At 45.7% G+C, this 15,381-nt stretch overlaps 1 long non-coding RNA gene across 1 annotated transcript; it reads left to right on the forward strand.

The window, feature by feature from the left end:
* The first annotated feature begins 37 nt into the window (after nt 1–37).
* On the forward strand, nt 38–4,204 carry LOC117187996. Its single transcript, XR_004472407.1, has 2 exons — nt 38–3,887; nt 3,943–4,204. It is a non-coding gene; the product is annotated as an uncharacterized LOC117187996 (long non-coding RNA).
* Nucleotides 4,205–15,381: the final 11,177 nt, after the last annotated feature.

Here is a 15,381-nt window from a genome sequence, read left to right on the forward strand (position 1 = left end):
TAGGATGGGTGGCGGAGGAGCTCACCGCCTTGGACACTTTCGGGAATCGACTGTTGTGCTGAAGACTGTTGGCCTACGGTTATATACGCAAATACACTCTGCGCAGGTGCAGCCGGCGAAATGAGAGCACCACACACGCACGCACACTCTTTCTCCCCCACTCTCTCTCTCTCTCTCTATCTGTCTCTCTCAGTCTGTTTCTCTGCGTGAAAACGAGAGTAAAAGACCTTGAATTCTGATAACGGTTATGTGTGTAAACAATGACGAGGCGAAGAGAGCTTTTGCTTCCCAAAGCTCCAGCTTTAGCGACAGCTGCGCTCTCTGGCGCGCTCTCGCAGCCGCTCTTATGGCTTGGTCTTGGACGTGACTTCGTCTATAGCCTGCTCCGAGTGGAGTGTTGTAATCGCTACAAAAAGCTTATGGCAATAAATGTTATAAATCTTAATGCCGAAAAAATTAAAAAATAAAGGCAAGCCCCAGCGGCAGCCGCATTTAAGCAATGCAAATTAATAGCACGCAATGGGAAATCAAAGAAACCAAATAAACGAAATAATGTGGCAGACCTCCCCTTCCCGCGACGCCCTTTTTGACCATCTTCCTGGGGACCGATTGCCGGATGGCCGGTTTGGATTTTGATTTTTGGGAATTCTTATTGTTCAATAGCCAAAGCCGAAGGTCGTCACGTTTTTGTATACCTATACCTATATACCTATTCGGGACTGAAGATGTTTTGATATGCCAGGTGGTGTCGCATTAATTAGATGGTTTTAAATGTAATTCGTTGGCTTCGATAGCACCCAAACTCGGTTAAGGGCAATGCTCGGGGACGTGCCTATGCCTATGCCTACGGCCCATTGCATTTCTTCGTGTGCAGCAATGTGGCAAGCCCCTTGGCCAACACTTGGCCACACCGCCGAATCAATTAAAAACAATAGAAACACAGACTTGACTCCGAACATTGCGGGCATTTCTCATATCCCATGTCTGTCTGTCTGCTTTCCGTTTCACTTCCTGGGACATTGCAATGGGAGCGGATCCATATAGCCAGAGCCAGAGCCAGAGCTAAAGCCAAAGCAGCAGACATGCGGAATACCTCTTTAAATGGTTCGATTCATTTGGCCAAAAGCAAGTTAATTGCATGTTGATTTAAGTTTGATTTTATCCGTTTTTTATTCCCTCTCCTCTCATCAACTATGGCAGGGGCTAGCCGAGGTCCACCTGTTGGCCAGATTATGGAGCTGTTCCAGGTGCGTGCGCGGTCTGGTTCCGTTTCACTTAGTGGGAAGTCCACGACAACCAGTGGGGGGAGTTTCATAACGGGCAGTCTAGTACTGTCTGTACTACGACAGGGAAGGGGATTCATGTTAATACACTCGGACTCCTATGAAGCAGTAGGAAAGCTCCCCCACTTTCTCTGTGGCTCTCCCTTAATGGCCTGCCATCTATTCCCATTTCCTCTGACAGGCAGTTGTTCCACCCTCCCCCTACCCGGGCCATAAGGAAGTGCCAAACGGGATTCACACCAGGAGCCGAGCTCCGCTCCTCCAATCATATTAATATTCATCAAATCCAGATAAATGAAGCTGCCCCAATCGACAGAGTACGCTATGCCAGTGTATGTGTGTGTCCCGCTCCAGGAAGTGCTGTCCGAGCCGCCAAACTGGAATGCATTGAGTGCACGAAATGAAATGCGTAACCACTTGCCCATGGCCATGCGTTCCCCCGCTGCAGCTCTTCGGTTTGGTTTCCATGTCCTACGCGGCTCGTGCCCCATGCCCGCTCTAACACTCGCCTCAATATCGATGTTGGACCACTTTTACTTTTCCCCACTTCGTTCGTGGCTCAGCCATTTGCTGCAGACCTGTGTGTTTATTTATTTATTTATATCTCTCATGATTATTCATCTTATCGCTGGCGGTAATCGGTCAATGTATGTGGAGCGTTTAGCCAGCCGCAGCTATAAGGGAGTGCTGGTGGTGGTGATGTGCCGCGTGTGCAATTGGTTCCGGCATGAAAATTAGAGCAGCATTTGGCATGCACTTCCTACCTCCCTCTCCACTTGCTTTGCCCTGCTGTTGCCTGATTTGAATGGCCAAGAGATTGGCAGTACGATCGACAGATTGTGTGGGCTGTGCTCACATAACTCGTCAGGGGTGGGCGTGACATGGCCCACACACTTACACACTCACAAACTCACACATGGCAGTAAACGACACCTTCTTAGCCTGTACTGTCGTTTTCAGCCTTTTACTTCCGATGGACATTGCTTCCTGCTTGTCCACCAAAAAATAAGCAAATGCAGTCGATGAGGCTGGACGGGCTGCGTTGACAAAACTCACGCACCATGCCATGTGGCAAGACTTTGTTGGTGCCGTTGCATATCCATATAAGGCTGTGGCGCGCCAGTACGGGCACTTGCCCCAGGCTTGCTACAGTTTCCGAATTTCCCTGAAACCGCAGATACAGGTATTTGAAGTGGATCGAAATTTATGATTTCATTATACGCGCATCACAGGCAATTTCCCTCTGAAGGTCGTCCGCAACGGTTGTCCTCATTCGGCGGCAAAACAAAAGACTCTGGGCACGAACCTCTCATGCAATTCGTGTCCATAACAAAGCCCACAGCTGCATGAGTTATGTCTTTGCTATAAAGCCACAACCAAGTGTCATTTGCATAGACATTACTCTTTGGTAGACCCAAACAAATAATCATCAATCGCACCTCGTTCATTTTATTTGACCAGCGAATACAAATAATTTAACGATCGTATAAAGAGTCGCAACGGCGCCTGGGGTCGCAGACTATCTCGGAAATGCAGCGGGGGAAAACTGGTTACCTTCCAAGTTCGCTGACCCAGAGAGCCCTTCGGTGCGACTTGGGGGGGTTAACCAGGAAACCTGTCACTCGGGGCGGGCTTTGGCTCTTCAAACGAGCTGCACTTAAGTGGGCATATCTGTTCGATTAGCTGCTAAACTGTCTGCAGCAACTGTGAGCCAGTGCGAACGGGTGATGGGATGGCATCAGCGGTCTTGCCTCAGTCAGTCGGTCAACTGCAGTCACGCCTGGCAATTGACTGGGACATGCAAACGAAGTGCAACGCGGATTGCATAATTATACAACTGTCTGCGTCTGCGTCTGCGTCTGCACCACTGCAACAGCAGCAGCCGCACCGGCTCACAACTCCACACTTTTGCCAATCAATTTCGTTTCCGTTTTATTCATTTTCCAGTTTTTCGCATGAAACTGCACCCAAAAGTCAAAGGAAAGGTTCATCAAGGAGTCAGTCCGCATATTCGCTATGGAAGAGCCGGTTTGTTTTTCTTTTGCTGCATAAAAAGTACAAGTTTTTTCCAACGATAGCAACACAAACAGATTAATCGTATTCTTTGCCGTTATTTTAATTAAAACTCAATAAATATTTAATACATTTTATGAAATAACCAATACATATTCGTAAATGTGTCAGTTCATACACAGAACATCTCGAAAAACGATCTTGCTGCGTTCGCTCCAAGGATCTTCGGCTCTGGCGTTCCCCGCCGGCTCCACCTGGTGAAGGGGCCACCAGGCAGTGAGCCCCTGGGGACATGATTCCTGTCGCGCGAGGCTGTGGCCTGGGCGACCTATGGGGCCGGCCACTGCCATGGCCCTCTTCCTTGCGTTCCACGCAGCTTTCTCCACCTTTCCAGTGAAAGGGTGATCCCGCCGTAGCTCCTCGTCCTCTCTGTAAGTCGAAGAGATGAGTCCTGGCTAGACTATGGCAGCCACTGACTAGCCTGCTGCGGGCCATAGCCATAATGCAGCTGCTGTGTCGCTGACTCGACTATGGGGCGTCCCGTCCGCTGCAGCAGGGACCAGGGATCGACGCCGGAAATTTTTGAGACACGTAAGCAAATCAGTATATAATATGGATATATTTTATAATATATCTTCCTTCACAGAGGACTTATGTACCTTGCAAGATCCGAGCCCAACAAGACATCGTCATCCTTCGACCTGGCCATCGACAACAAGGACTTTGACTACGGCAACCAAAAGAGGAGCTACGCGGGCTAGACTCTAGATAGATCTCGTTGTTGTTAGGTTTAAGGATATATGTATATTAGATAGTCCATATATTAAGATATTAGATACAAATGTTTTCCACTTGTTTATTTATTTATCCTAGGCTAAGTTATGATGAATAAAGCTATTGAAAAATAATCCTTGCTGTATCCTGTTTCGGAGAAACTATCCCGATTACAAAAGGGCGCGAAATATTTTTGATTGGGGAAAATGTCCTTGATCCTTGAAAAGGACTCCATTAAATCAGGGACCTTTTTTATCACAGGAAGCCTTCGCACGCCCAGATCGGCCCACAAATAGCCGAGAAAACTAAATATGTATGGTTGGGGTTGTTGGAGTCCTTAACGAAGGATCAAGGCCACTTTTCTGATCACGGCGGGTCATGGCACACTTCAATTGTGCCACAAGTAAGGTAGAAAAAAAGATATATATGTCTGGAGATGATATCCTAGATCCTTGGTCCTTGATAAGGAATGCATTAGATCAAGAAAACTATTTCGATCACAGGAAGCTATCGCACGTCCCGATTGGACAAGAAATGGCGGATTTATGCCATAAACAACAAATTACAACAACAACATCCAGTTATTACAACAACAACTACTTTCCATTTTGGGCTCTCAAAACCGAGATTTTTCGATTTTCAGATCTGGGATACCAGGCGAACAGAAATCAGCAGAAGGTCGCTGGTTTTTTTTAAATTCCTTTTAATTTTGGTTTTACGATTTTTCATATTTTCTTTGGCCGCTATTCTCGTTTGTGGCCATTTGACCGGTCAAAGAAAGTACGAAAAAACCTAAAAATTAAAAGGAATTAAAAAAAACCAGCGACCTTCTGCTGATTTCTGTTCGCCTGGTATACCAGATCTGAAAATCGAAAAATCTCGGTTTTGAGAGCCCAAAGTGGAAAGTAGTTGTTGTTGTAAGGTTAGGTTTTTTCGTACTTTCTTTGACCGGTCAAATGGCCACAAACGAGAATAGCGGCCAAAGAAAATATGAAAAATCGTAAAACCTAAAAATTAAAAGGAATTAAAAAAAACAAGCGACCTTCTGCTGATTTCTGTTCGCCTGGTATCCCAGATCTGAAAATCGAAAAATCTCGGTTTTGAGAGCCCAAAGTGGAAAGTAGTTGTTGTTGTAAGGTTAGGTTTTTTCGTACTTTCTTTGACCGGTCAAATGGCCACAAACGAGAATAGCGGCCAAAGAAAATATGAAAAATCGTAAAACCTAAAAATTAAAAGGAATTAAAAAAAACCAGCGACCTTCTGCTGATTTCTGTTCGCCTGGTATACCAGATCTGAAAATCGAAAAATCTCGGTTTTGAGAGCCCAAAGTGGAAAGTAGTTGTTGTTGTAAGGTTAGGTTTTTTCGTACTTTCTTTGACCGGTCAAATGGCCACAAACGAGAATAGCGGCCAAAGAAAATATGAAAAATCGTAAAACCTAAAAATTAAAAGGAATTAAAAAAAACAAGCGACCTTCTGCTGATTTCTGTTCGCCTGGTATCCCAGATCTGAAAATCGAAAAATCTCGGTTTTGAGAGCCCAAAGTGGAAAGTAGTTGTTGTTGTAAGGTTAGGTTTTTTCGTACTTTCTTTGACCGGTCAAATGGCCACAAACGAGAATAGCGGCCAAAGAAAATATGAAAAATCGTAAAACCTAAAAATTAAAAGGAATTAAAAAAAACCAGCGACCTTCTGCTGATTTCTGTTCGCCTGGTATCCCAGATCTGAAAATCGAAAAATCTCGGTTTTGAGAGCCCAAAGTGGAAAGTAGTTGTTGTTGTAATAACTGGATGTTGTTGTTGTAATTTGTTGTTTATGGCATAAATCCGCCATTTCTTGTCCGATCGGGACGTGCGATAGCTTCCTGTGATGGAAATAGTTTTCTTGATCTAATGCATTCCTTATCAAGGACCAAGGATCAAGGATATTCTCTTCAGACATATATATCTTTTTTTCTACCTTACTTGTGGCACAATTGAAGTGTGCCATGACCCGCCGTGATCAGAAAAGTGTCCTTGATCCTTCGTTAAGGACTCCAACAACCCCAACCATACATATTTAGTTTTCTCGGCTATTTGTGGGCCGATCTGGGCGTGCGAAGGCTTCCTGTGATAAAAAAGGTCCCTGATTTAATGGAGTCCTTTTCAAGGATCAAGGACATTTTCCCCAATCAAAAATATTTCGCGCCCTTTTGTAATCGGGATAGTTTCTCCGAAACAGGATACAGCAAGGATTATTTTTCAATAGCTTTATTCATCATAACTTAGCCTAGGATAAATAAATAAACAAGTGGAAAACATTTGTATCTATTATCTAAATATATATCCTTAAACCTAACAACAACGAGATCTATCTAGAGTCTAGCCCGCGTAGCTCCTCTTTTGGTTGCCATAGTCAAAGTCCTTGTTGTCGATGGCCAGATCGAAAAATGACGATATCTTGTTGGGCTCGGATCTTGCAAGGGTTGCGCTTCTATCCTGCTGTGATAGGACTCGGCCTGTCTCAAATTCGCCTCGGTAATGCTTGGATAGGACCGGTTAGTCGACTCAGCGACATAGCAGTGGCATCATGCCTATGGCCCGCAGCAGGACAGTCTGGCTGACACAGTCCAGCCAGGAGTCATCCCTTGGACCTCCCGAGAGGACGACGTGGAATCCACCGCGGTGGAGGTACCGACGGCGTAGACCGGAGGAAGCGAGCTGCTAAAATGAAAGAACGAGTTAAATAAAGTATATGAATAAACAATAACTTAATAACTTAACTCACCTAGCGGGGTAAGAGAAGAGGATCGCTGCATAGCAGGTTGTTGCAGGAGAGGGTATCGGCCCTTAGGGCTGGAGGGAAGGCGATCGTGGATGCAGTATCGATTCGATCGGCGTTTAGCTTCCGCCGCAGATTCCCTTCGGTCCGCCCTTGGTCTTCGGTAATGTTGAAGATATACAAAACTGATGTATTTAATTTGCTGTTATCGAATCGTAATAGAGTCCATAAAATCCATCTAAATAATTTTGTTTTTTATATGCATTTATATGAATTTATGATGGAATCTACTCTTAAACGGCCACATCTCTTAGGCAAATCCGCAGTTTTACATTGCCGATGAAAGAAATCGTTTGCGACATGTTTGGTGTATGACTGATACATCTATAGAGTGTATGGTTAGGGGCTTGGCCAATGTACGCTTGATACTTTACTCTAACTCATTATTAATTTACGTTTATTACAATGTTTTTGAGCGCGCGTAGTTGAAACTGAAGATGCCAGACCATCGCGTCGGAGTCGCAGGTGTTGCCACACCAGCGAACGACTCGTAGTTGCAGTGTTGCTGAGGGGCTGCGATCCGGGCTGCCACATAGTACATACTTAAACTAAGTGGCAACCTCTGGCCATCGCGAACCAAGCGATTCAGACATAGGTGGCGCCAAATGTAAATTTACTACACAGGAGTCGCCACATTTCCCGCCGATTCATTTCAAATTTGAATATTTCGTTCTTTGGAAATATTGATTATTTAATGTGAAAATATTAAATAATCTCGCCCTTTCTTTCATTATTAATACTATTAGTGCTGCCAGTTCCACTGTTGACCCACCCAATGGTAATGCAAACAGAATGCGAGCATGGAAATTGAATGGGACCGCGCGGACACCCATCGGGGATTGGGTGTGTCCTGTCGCCGCAGCGAAGCGAAAAGTTCAACAGGCTGCTCCACTAAATCAACAAAAACAAAACCGCAGAGTACCGATAAGCGCCGCACAACCAAGGGGGGGGTGAGAGAATAGGGAGGGGGTGGCTGGAGGGTTCAGACAGGAAGCCAAGTGACCCGCATAGGACCGACGCTGGGGACACACCAGCAAAACAAACAAATGGCTCACATTAAAATGAACGGCAACGGAAATATTAGCGAAAATGTTGAAAATTTGTGTACAGCAGAAGCAGAGAGCAGCAACACGGACCCGGACACGGAGACCCAAACCCGGACCCAGATCCGGATACAGCGTGGAGTGGGTAGAGGGGTCGGAGTTGGAACCCCGGGGACACTTAACAGGCTTCGTCGCTGGCGTCGTTTGTTGCTATTTGGCCAGGCCAAACAAACGGAGATGGGGCGACTGGATGTGGGGTAGTATGTGGAATGGGAAATGGGGACTGGGGACTGGGGACTGGGGAGCAGCCAGTCCTGCCCAGTGGTTGCAGTCCTAAAATGGATATGGGTTGACAACTGGCAGTTGTAGCCATCCTTGTTGGTCCGCCTCCTCTAGTCTCCGGGCGAATGCACGTTGGACATGCAAGGAAAGGCAGCCGCTGCGAATAGGGGCGGTTCCTCTGTGGTGTAGCCTTCTCTAACTGAAAAACTGTGTTCGAAATTAGCTTTCTTGAGAGCAGGGGAAACTATGTCACCGTTTTGGCCCCTGGACTAAATTGGGCGCGGGAAGTACGGGCAGCTAGCCTGCTCGGATCGTTTAAATACAACGATTGGCGCTGCTCCTGTTGTCATGCAACTCGAACGAGGCCCGTAGCGTAGTCATGTCATGGGCGAATCGACATTCAAAGCTTTATCAATCGGAATAACAGATACAATCTGCCTATTAAGCTACTTATGCTTATGCCCCGGCATGCCAGAACCTGTCTGCTGTGTAATTCTGGCACGTATAGGGATAGGGGACAGGGGAGAAGAAAGACCCTTTCGTACTTTGTGCAATCCAGATGGGAATTCCTTGTGACTGCATGTAAATTGTTATCAAGTTCGTTACTTGCTGATTATATAACTAATTTCCTTGACAATGGGGCAACAGAAGAAAGGAAACTGTCTCAATTTCAAGAGGCTACCTTGGAGACTTTGGAGACAATAGAGATAATGTGTAAATAAACACCTAAACCCATTGAAATTATATGGATTTCTGTTCAATATTTCGTATGTTTCTTTCAGTTTTCTGGTGATTCACTTCGTGAATGCTCGTGCCACATTTCTGTCTGGGGGCTTCGTTGTTCTCCTAGCCATAAACCTACTTTAAGGTCCACAAACCAGAATCAACTTAAAAAACAGTTCGCTGCCTTTTGTTTGCGCCATCAATTCTTTTATTTCAATTCATTCAAGTATTCTTTGTTCCCAAAATCTTTTAATAGTTTCCTTACCACAAAAGTGGAATGGCACGCAAAGGCCATACAGAATACACACGGAAAAATTAGTAACAGAATTAAACAAATACTAAATATTTAAAGCACAACAACCACACACGCATAAATGGAAATTGAAATAATAAATGCCCACCAGAAAACTCACATAAATCAGCTGACAAATGACAAATTGTTGTTGTTTTGTGTTTTGTGGTGACAAGTTTTTCTCAAGGGGAAATGGAAATGGAATTGCGAAATGTTTTATAAGAAATTCTAAAGAATTTCCTCTGCAGAATTCACTTGATTGGAAGTGAAGAACTATGTTCCTTTTCAGAGCAGCCCAAGGAGCCTTCTTGACCTGAGATTCCACACTCCACCAGGCTGTTGGCCCCTCTGTGTGCAGTGGAGTCAAATAAAAAACGGACCAAGCTCACTTCACAGCTGTTCTCCATGTGATTGATGGATCCGCGCTGCCTCACCTCATTCGAGAGGGGAATAGGATCGATCCCAGTCCATGCTACCTAATGTATGTATATCCGCAATGGCCTCCAACGAAAGACTTTTTTGGTGCTGCCACTGCCGCGGATGATGATGTTGCTGTTGCTGTTTATGTTTGTCTGATCTGCGATGGTTTCTATTTTTGAAACAACAAACAAATTATGAGAATGAGAGTGAAAATGGGCGACACGAAACGACACGAACGGGGGGCCCGAGAGCACACGTTTCCCATAGACAGGGCCATATATCGTGGCATCTCTATAGAGATTGCTTAAGTATTTTGTGATTTTTCTTAATCATCATAAATTTGAGTTAGTTTCAGCCCCAAACAGGGCCAGAAAGATACGAGAACGAGAGACAGAGAGACAGAGAGAACTTTTGGCAGTTGGACAAGAACTTTCACGTCGACGGAAACATCAATAAATTAGAAATGTTTAACTCAACATTGGTTGGTGGGTGGTGGTGTGGTGGTGACGCTGACGATGATCAGCAGCAGGGGTGAAGGTGGGTGGGAGCATAGCGGGGGCCACAGCTTATTGTCTGCGCGTTGTGCTGCCGCTTGGGCGGAGGAATTTCTGGGTATCTCACTGCGTTGCCGGTTGCCATAATTCGAGGCATTTAATGGCCGCCTTCTGGCCCAGCGCCCCCTTCCATCTGCCCTGAGGTGTGTGGGGGCTGAGAGGACAGATCAGAGGGGGTGGGCCAAAGTCTGGGCAGAGGGATGAATTCGCGATTGACTCACGGATGCTGCGCAGAGAAAAGAACCCCCGCCAAGGGGTTGCTAAACTACAGCGGAACGTCACAAAATGGAGTCCTGTAAAGAGGCCATTTTTCGGGAAACCAGAAACGAATACAACGGAAACAGGACATTGGCTTGAACATGTGGCATTACTTGCGCATTCTGCGAACTCTGGCGAGTGACAAATGTACAACGTCATCGCTCCCAGACGCCCACCCCGCCCAAGCAACGCCCTTTCCCTGTCCCTGCCGCGAGTGGGACCCGCACCCGCTGCCAATTAACGTAATTAAATGATGCGTAGGGAGTCGAAGTCGAGCAACCAGCACTTGGTGTACTCTGCAAGGCCCACAACACCACCACCACAACACCACCACCACCACCGCACCCATGTCCGTGTCCGTGTCCATGTCCTGTGGCACTGTACTGTGTATCTTATCCTTCTGGTTAATTAATTCGGGACATGGAATTACACTCGAGTACTCCTGCACTCGCCTGCACATGTGCGAGCTCCACTTAATGTTTCAATTGGGAGTTGACAGTCCTGCGGCCACAGCAGTCCCCATCCGTGGCCGCCGTCACGATGATAATTGGAACCCAACTAAAGTCAGCGGGCCAGGCCGGGCGGAAGCCCCACAGTCCCCCACGTTTTTGGGAAAGCCACAGAAGGTTCCAAAAGAATATGGAAACCCGATATGTCATCCACCAGAGGACAGACCTGTCATCGACTAAACAAAGGCAGCGATTTCTTCAGGCTTGCATGCGAAGGCACGCTCTCTCCTTGATTTCCCCAAGGATTCCGGCGCACCCTCTCGCACCCTGTAGGGGGACTTTTCACGTTTGACCCCAATTTCACTTTCATTTGGCACGCCCGCACGTAAAACACCGAAATTATGCTAATCATGGCACTTGGCATCATCTCTCCCGGTCTGCGGTCTCCCGGCAGCCATTCGAGCGGCCGGTAAGTCCCTCTTAATGACCGTTATTTGTTAGTTTCTCTCTCTCTCTCTGTTGCTCTGCTGTTAATTAAACTAATTACAACATTTAACAGCTGAAGGCCTTGGGAATGTAAGCCAAACTCTGGATACTCGTACATAAGTATGATGGAAGATGGGATTTACATTTTGATGACTGACTTCTCTTCAGGTGTAGACTGTACATCAAACAGCATTGCCAGACACAATTCCGCTTTCAGCTGGCACCGTTTCCTGTATTCATTTGGGGCATAGCAAATATTAATCTACACTATCAAACCGAAAATGTGTAATCAATTATGGATCTACCCCAGTCTACAGAGGGATTAGCATGAGTAAATATAAGTATCGGGGAGCGCCAATCTGGACTCCAACATCTGCAAATTCCATGCCGGCACAGGGTCAACAACTTCATCCAAGGCTACGCCACCACACACTTCTTTGTTGGTCCTGGTCCTTCCAGGACGAGGAGGAGGAGGAGGAGGAGGAGGGGAAGGAGGCTCCCCCAAATATGCAAAACAAAACGCGCTACAAACGAAATAAATTCAAATGCGTTTTCGGTGGATCGTAAATGTGTGCCAGCACCAAAATTAATTACAGGCAATAACGTAATTCCAGCCAAGGGCTGGCTGTGCTTTTTGTGGCCGAGAGGCCGACCAGACCATGGGGAGGGTGGGAGGGGTGGTGCAAAGACACAATGTATTGCCAAAATGGAGGAAACAATGAATGCGACGCGGCAAACAGAAAAATACTCGTAAATGCGACATACTTTTGGGCGCTACGGCGGGCAGGCAAAACAATTGCGTGTATCTGGGCGATTAACATGATATGCGGAAATTTTCTGTATTGCAACAACACAAACAAATGCAAATACACGTAAATGTGGGGACCCAGTGCCCCCGTCCCCACCCACTTGGGCCCTGCGCAGGCGCCAGAGCCGCCACATACCCGCAGCGGCGCCTGTCCGAGCACTCGTCATCGTTTTTACTTTTTGCGAATAAAAAAATTATATTGCTGGCCCAACTACTGCCTGGGGGGTTGGGTCCTTGGGCCGGAGCGAGAGACTTCGTGCCCGGACATGTGGCAGCCTGACATTCAGTTGCCGCCGGTCCGTCCGCCTGGCTGCCAGTAGCCAGCCAACTGAAGTGAACAAAACTTTGCGGAAACACCGGAGAATCGAAGCCATCCGTTTGAATTGGGAACACCCAAGGGGGAGGAGACTAGTTTCAGTCGGAAATCACTTAGATTCGAGCCAAATCTCTCCATAAATACGCTGACAAATTCCCAGCAAATTGCTGCCAAATTATGCCAACAGAAAGAACGGATGCTCGGTAGCATTTTTCAAGAGATCACTCCAACAAACAATGTGCAAAGCCCCCTCCCCCCCAACAATGTGACAAGGCGATCCAACTCACTTGCAAATAAACGAAAATAAACCAGAAACAACAAAGTATTCGGTGCTCAAAAGAAACAAATACCAAAGCCTAATCTCCGCTAATAAATTGTCAACAAAAATAATTTCGAAAAAGTCCAACAACAAAAAAACATTTTAAATAGAAACAACTTACGGAGAACGAACACATTCGGTAGGAGATGGGGATGGAAAAGTCTCTTGAAGTGCATATATCTAAATGGCTGTGCTGTGCCGCTTCCTGCTACGAAGTGCCGCAGAATTCCAGCTACCAATGGGGTGTGGGGTGTGGGGTGTGGGGAGGTGAGTAAGTTTTCTAATAGACATAAATTTGACATTTTTTCTTGTTTCACTTTTAATTTCCCTCAACTATTAAAGCCTCCGTGTGGGCGTTGTGCGTGGCGCGGCGTGGCGTGGGGTTTCTCTTGTTGCATTTTGAAATACGCTGCCTCGGGGTACAACGATTTCGAACAGAAGTTTGAGGCGCCAAAAAAGGAGATCCTTAAAGCTTAAAGACATCACAGAGCATCGTCCTTATAAGAGTAAAATATGGGACAACGACCACGGAAAATTATAGAAAAGATCCTTAATTTCCATCATTCTGGAAGGGTATTCGCGTCTTCGTACACAGCCAGTCGCTCCTTCCCCGCTTGTTACCATTTCATAAATACCGAAAGCATTTATTATCAAGTCCCAAAAGTTTAATGTCTGCGCGTATTTTTAGCCCAGTTAAGACACATTAACGTGGCAGGGAAACGAACTGTTTGTGGTCGGTAAAACATGCGACCAGGTGAGGCGGCAGAGGAGTGGGCATCAAGCATTTGATGGCTTTCATCAAAGAATTGTGCAATTTTATGAATCGTATAAAATTAATTACTCTCGGGGAGAAATAAATCTATTTATTATACGAGCCAGTGTCCCCTTCCCTCTGTATATCGCTATCGAATCTATATTTATCGGCGGCTGACTTGGTCCATGACTAAATCAAACGCATATCGCAGAGACATAATCTCATTAGCCTTATCTCAGTGGCATCCACGTCTCCACAGCCCTGCCTGCCCCGAGCTCCGAGCCGAAACAGAAACTCCAACGAAATCGAACCGGATTGGTATCAGTATCGAAGTCAGGTGCTTGTCCGTCTGTCTGTCGTCCAAGAATGCATGAACACACAAAATATTTTTACATAAAAGGCAAATCAAGAGCTATAATCAAATAAAATAAAACAGAAATCAAAAAAATACCAACAACAACAGCTAAAAAAAATAAGAAAACCGAAATCCCAATCCAAATACAAAATAAAAGTCGAAAGAGAAGGAGAAGGAGAAACACTAATGTCAATAAATTAAGTCAACAAAAGAGACCAACGAAAGCGGTCCGCTATATAAATGATATAAAACTATCGGAGGGAGACATTGAGGGGGAGAGGGTAGGGATTTGGAAATCCAGCCGATCTCAAAATCAGAACGGGTTTTGTCCCTCTCCATCTCTCTCTCGCTTTCGATATTCTTCTGCTAACAGGCACAGAGACAATGAAAATTAAACCTCAATTTGGATTCAAACGGTTCGAATTCAGATTTTGTGCCCAATGTATCTGGCATCTGTATCTGTGTCGTTGTGTTTGTTGCTTTTTGGCTTTGTTCGGGGTCTCTTTCATTTAAATTTGTGGTCGGCGGCACCTGGATTTCACCTGTATCAAACGTTTTTTGTCTTTCCTTAATTTATTCTAATTGACTCTCGGCCCGAACAGATCTCGAATGAAGCTGAAGCTGAGACTGAGGCTGAAGCCAAAGCAGCTGCAGCACCACCACTCGCTCTGGCAGGCCGCGACTCGAGTGCCAATTTGTCATATACCAAATGCAAGTGTTTCGAACCACCACAGATATTTGACTATTTTAAATTTCGTTTGGCGGAAAACCTGATCCAAATTTAACAGATTTCTGTTGGCCAAACCCCGGCCCCGGTGACCAGCATTGAAAGTAAAACTCAGATGGAAACAAATGATGCTGTTTCTGGCAGAACAATATACATGACTTTTCGTGATTATAGTGCCATTCTCTGTCTTTTCGATTGATTAATTATTCTGCTTATAATTCCCAAGGAATAAATTCCAAATTACTTGCGACGACAACGACTTTGGTTCCAATTTAAATAGCGGACTGTACGCACAGGTATGGAGAGTATTTTAATTGATGTTAAGTCAAATTTATGGTCATTTTTGTTTGCTGTTTGCTGATGGCTGGTTGGGTACTATATTTATTTATGGACTGTGCGGCGGAGCACGCGCTGTAACTGAGCTAAAAGAGGGGGGAAATAACAGACCCACCCAGTATCACTCTTACTCTCTCTCTCTTTCTAACCTTTTTTGTGGTTTTGTTAGAGTTAAAAGTTATGTGTCTATGCTGAATAAATTATTATGACTTTCACGCCCCAAGGCCCCCGTGGAGGGGGGCAGGAGGCGTGAGCATTTACAACGTCACACACAAATGATTAATAACTTGCACGGTCATAATTCTTTTACCTCATGGCCGCACAAAAGACCCGCAGATACTCGGACACACAGATACTCGCACATGCACTCG

This window comes from Drosophila miranda, chromosome 3, assembly GCF_003369915.1.
Source record: "Drosophila miranda strain MSH22 chromosome 3, D.miranda_PacBio2.1, whole genome shotgun sequence".
In the NCBI taxonomy this organism is placed as follows: Eukaryota; Metazoa; Arthropoda; class Insecta; order Diptera; family Drosophilidae; genus Drosophila; species Drosophila miranda.